We start from the raw sequence: 5,291 nt of genomic DNA, 5'->3' as shown, positions 1-5,291 counted from the left end.
CCGGCTCAGCTGACTGCCGACCCCGCCTCCTCCGCCGCCTCCTCCGCGGGGACTTCCCCAGCTCCGCGCCTCCCGCCCACCGCCCGCCCGCGGCAGGGCAGGCTGCGGGGCTCCCTGCGGGGCTCCCTCCCGGTGCCAGGCCCGCCCCAGCGCCCGCCGCCTCTCCCGGGAGCGCAGCGTTTGCCGCCCTCGCACCCTCCCGGCTCCCGCCCTGAGGGGCCCAGGGGCTGCCGGCCGAGCGGGAGCCCCGGCGAAACCCCCCAAGGCGAAGCAAGGTCGTGTGCGGAGCACGCTGCCCGTCAGGGGGAAATCGTGGGTGTCCACGGGAGACTAAAGAGCAGAGGATATGGTGGAGCAGGGAGCGGCGTCAAGAGGGGGGGTGAGGAAAGGCTTCTCCATGCACGAGGCCTAAAAGACGGGATCAGGCAGCGGGCGTGAGGCGAACGAAAAGGAGCGCTTTTCACGCAGGGCATAAGGACGCTTTATTGATTGTTGCCAGGGGGTCAAATCAATTAGGACGGGGTTTGCCACGCTGTGGGAGTGTTGGCCCGTAACGGCTGTTAAATCATAGAATCAGAGCGTCGCTTAGGTTGGAAAAAACCTTTAAGACCATCCAGTCCAACCATTAACCTAACACTACCAGGTCCACCACTAAACCAATTAAGGGTAGAGTGGCAACCCCACGCCTCATGGCTTGGTGGATAGATCATTTATAATGAAAGTAAAAACTAGGAATCGTTAAGATTGGAAAGGACCTCTAAGATCATCAGTCTAACCATCAACCCAACACCACCATGCCCACTAAACCATGTCCCAGAGTGCCACATCTACCCATTTTTTGAACTCTTCCAGGGATGGTGACGCCACCACCTCTCTGGGCAGCCTGGTCCAATGCTTGACCACCCTTTCAGTAAAGAAATTTTTCCTAATTTCCAATCTAAACCTCCCCTGGTGCAGCTTGACGCCATTTCCTCTCATCCTATCACTTGTTACTTGGCAGAAGAGCCCAACACCCACCTCACTACAACCTCCTTCCGGGTAGTTGTAGAGAGCAATAAGGTCTCCCCTCAGCCTCCTCTTCTCCAGGCTAAACAACCCCAGTTTCCTCAGCCGCTCCTCACAAGGCCTGTGCTCCAGGTCTTATGTGGACCTGGAAATGTGGCTGGGTGCAGTGTCTGGCCCGGGAAGTCCTTAAATGCCAGGTTCCCAGGGATGGAGTCAGTTGGGGCAGGTCATCCTTAATATCTGTCCTTAACAGGACACTGGGCGGGAAGTGCCCCACAGGGCCTGCTCTTACCTAACCGGGCTGACTATGATATTTTGGTTCCTCCATTTTCAATGGGAAAATACCATTTTAGCTAAAATGTCAGCTTTCTGTGTGGAAGATACCAATCTTTCATTAAACAACCGCATGGCTTGAAAATAAGCGTTTTTGATTTGAAAATGCTGCTTTGATATCTCCTAGGACTTGTGAACTGTCTGCTGTTTAATGAAGTTGTGCCTTTCTGCAGACTGGTCTCCCCAGCTGCCCACCAAGGGCTGCAGCCAGGGACTCCCCAGCATGAGGGTCAGAAGAGAGGTGCACGGTGGATGGTGGACACTGGCAGGGAGCAAGCCTTTTACAGCTGAGGAATTTCAGCATTCAAACTGAGGGTGCAGGTTACAAATCTCCCTAGAAATAAAACCTGCAAACATTTGGGACCATCTGCGTGGTAAAGAACAGGTATGATAGCAGGCCAGGAAACACAAAATTGCTACTCTACCCTTAACTGGTTTAGTGGTGGACTTGGTAATGTTAGGTTAATGGTTGTGGACTGGATGACCTTAAAGGTCTTTTCCAACCTAAACAATTCTATGATTCTATATATGCATGCTGAGCCCATAATCCACGTGCTTTCTGCTTACACTGCTGACAAATGGAATCCGGCTCCTTGTAGGTACACTGAGATCTCTGCTTGAGGGAGTGTGATCTCTGAATTACTGTCATCTCCCATCGCTGCATCCATGGCTGGTATGTTAGACAGGAGTGTATGGGAGCTAGAGGGGCAATAAAGGTAGCTTCTGTGAGAACAAGGAATAGAAATACTGGCAGCTTATCACGGCTTTTTATTTGAGCTCCGAGCTAAATTCTTGCAAACTGCAGGACCTTTCTGTGTGTCCAGCAAAGGCAAAAGAAGAGCAACAAAGATCAACTGAGTTTTACTTGTCAGAGGAATTTAAAGAAGCACTTGCTATTTTATTACACTTCCTATAGCTGTTTGTTCCCACAGTAATCCCAGATCTGTTTTTAGTACCCAGAATTCATTTTTGGGAACAGATCTTATTTAGACAGCAAATATCCAAGTTTTGGGGGAGCAGTTTAGCATTTTGACATGTGCTTCACTGCCAATAAGATCCACGTATCTCAAAATTCTTCAAAGAGATTCAAATGCAAGAACAGTCCTTGCTTACAGTTGTAAAATGTAGGTGGGTTGCTTGGAATCAGAAATGATGTATCTGATTCTAATTGGAATGAAACATTTTGCTTTTTAAAAGCCAAAGAAAAATTAAAGTCCTTGTAGAGAGGGGAGGGAGAGAAATAACCAAAGAGGCCAAGTAACCAAAAATGAGACAATTCAAGTTTTTTATATAAAAGGAAAAATTGCTTCTATCTCAGGAATCTTAAAGTGTTTGCACAAAACTCTGTTGTTACACATCAACGTTGTGGGAATGCAATGGAGAAAACAACTGTTTGGACCTACCTGTTTTATTCTGATCTTTTCTTCACCACAGTCTGTCATGTGATGAGTTTGTTTTGTCTGTTTTGCAGGTCATGGGTAACATGCAGGAGTGGAGTGTGTTGGCTCTGTGAAGGAAGGAGACTTCTGTTCTAACTCTCCGTTGAGTGATCTGAGCTGCTGGCTGAGTTATGAGTAGCTCATCTACCTATGCTGTACTGCACAGATGGTAAATATTTGGAGGCAAGAGGTATAAAAGTATCTAGCTTTTCCCCAAGCCACTCCATAACATTTGTTTGTGAAAATGGACATCGGTTAGCTCTGGGTCTGAGGGCTCAGATTCAGCCAAGTTACTTAAGAAATTCCCTTGCGACAGCTGAGCCATGGAAACAGTCTTTGTGTACACCCTTACTCCCTGGCAAATGCAAGATAATGCAGCTTAGCTTAGTCTGAAATGATGGAGGGTTGTGCTGAATTATCTTCACATCGCCCTGGGCTAACAGCTTGGATACTGTTTTTGCAGTTGTCCAGGAGCTGAACCCTGAGAATCTAACAAAGCTGGGACAAAGGCTTGAACTTCAGAAAGCTTTGATACAAAGAACATGTGTCTATGTATATCTCTATGTATATACACATAGGGCTTAAGTTTTATCTGTCTATCTGTCTTATATTATGTGGGACTCATGCTGCCTTTGACTCTTTTATGTTGGCTCTGCTCTTCCTGTCTTTCTAGTCTCAGCATTGCCTCCTTGCTTCTGATTGTTGCTGTGGTAGCTGCTGGAAACACCTGATATTGGCCAGGATCCCATAGATACTGTACAGATGTAGCCCAAAGACAGACTTCTCTCTCAGGACACTATTAATACACACTATACCAGCCTGGACTGCTTCCAGCTCAGGTTCCTAAAGAGGCTTTGCTTTATTCTGTCCGCAGATCCATGGAAGGACTACTACCCTTGATTAATACCTGGGCTTCTTGCCAAGGTAATGCTGGAGTGTTTGCTCTGACTTCAAATTTGCTGATTAAGCTTAATTTCCAATTGACAAATAATTTGAAAACACCATAAAGATGTGTTCTTTGCAGGCTTTGAGCAGGTTAAGTGGGGGACTGGGGATGTTATGAAGTGCATCCAACTTCTGCAGTCAGCAGTACTGTGTGATGAATGTCACCATAACCTAGAGAGAAGTAAGATAATGAAATGCATTAATTTCTTCCAACAATTAAATGCTACCATGGCCTGGAGAGGGCTCAGAGCCAGCTGGTAAAATTTACATTAAACAGTGTCAGGCATTTGATTATCATCTACTGTAAAACAACTACAAAGGGCTTGAAAGTCAGATGTACGATCTGAATGTTTATTTCCCATTAACAGATGTTATGGTATGTTCAATCTGGGGTCATCAAGGATTTTTGGTTATCAGTCCAGTATTGAACCTATTTCTATTGATACTGTTACTACTTTCAAAGGGAGAATCATCAAATGTGAAGTCCAGGGAGCCAACAGACGACAGAAATAAAATAGTAGAAAAAAGTGACCCACGATCGTGTTTTCAGTCTGATAACCCTGTTGCGGGCAGGATATGTGAAGCAAAGGTAGTGCCAAAGAATGTATCTAACTAATTGCTTTTGGCCCATTCTGTGCAGCTTATTACAGTGTGTCACGTACCATTTTCCCTCCCACATACAGCCAAATGGATCACTTCTTTTACAACTGCAATTATATAACATCCCTTTGCAATGACATAGAAGAGTAAAAATAGTACCTCTAGCGCAGCTTTTAGATGATCTAATTCGGAGCTTGCTGGTATGTAGAGAAATTGTACTGTAATGGTTTTCCTTTTCAGTTTCTTCCTTCCTCAAATGACTTGTAGTTTGATTGTGCAGAGTTGCTGGAATTCCTCACCAGCAGCTCTGATTTCTTTCTTGAAACAAGCACATTCTGTCACCAGTCAAAAATATTACCTGTAATCTTTTTTTCTAATAAATTTAGTGATTGGAGTCAAATTGGCAAAAATGTCCCCACTTATTCTCAGTCTAGCAAGAGCAGCAACCAAGAAAAGTACTCCATGCTATTTTCTCTAGGTACATGGCCCTGCATTAGGAGCCCTGATGACAAAGTAATTTTCTGCCTGTCAGTAGGATGCTTTAGACTTTTTGCTGAGAAGATGACCAAAACGTTAACCACAAGTCGGGTGTTTTTGTGATTCTGTCCCTGGCAGTTCAGAAGGGATTAACTGACTCGTGACTGCAGAATAACTGCCATTGACAGTGCTGTAGGATCCTTGTTCAGGCTGTCTTCTCTTTTGTTGACCACTCAACAGATACTGGTGTTCAGTCAGGAAGCAGGACATTTCACTCAACAGCTGCCATGCCAGCAGGTTTTGCTGTTTCTGTCCTTACACCCTTGATGATAAAGGGCAAAGAAAAAATAAAATGGATAAATGTACAGAAAAGCTAAAAGTCATATTGATGACGGTCCTTGTTTTCTCTTTCCAATAGATGGCACCAATTCTCTTTCCAGATCATCGTTGGTTGAACAGGTCAGGAGCTCCAGAATACCACAAGTGTTTAAA

The sequence above is a fragment of the Pelecanus crispus genome, chromosome 1, assembly GCF_030463565.1.
Source record: "Pelecanus crispus isolate bPelCri1 chromosome 1, bPelCri1.pri, whole genome shotgun sequence".
Lineage (NCBI taxonomy): Eukaryota > Metazoa > Chordata > Aves > Pelecaniformes > Pelecanidae > Pelecanus > Pelecanus crispus.
This window is presented reverse-complemented; position numbering follows the sequence as displayed.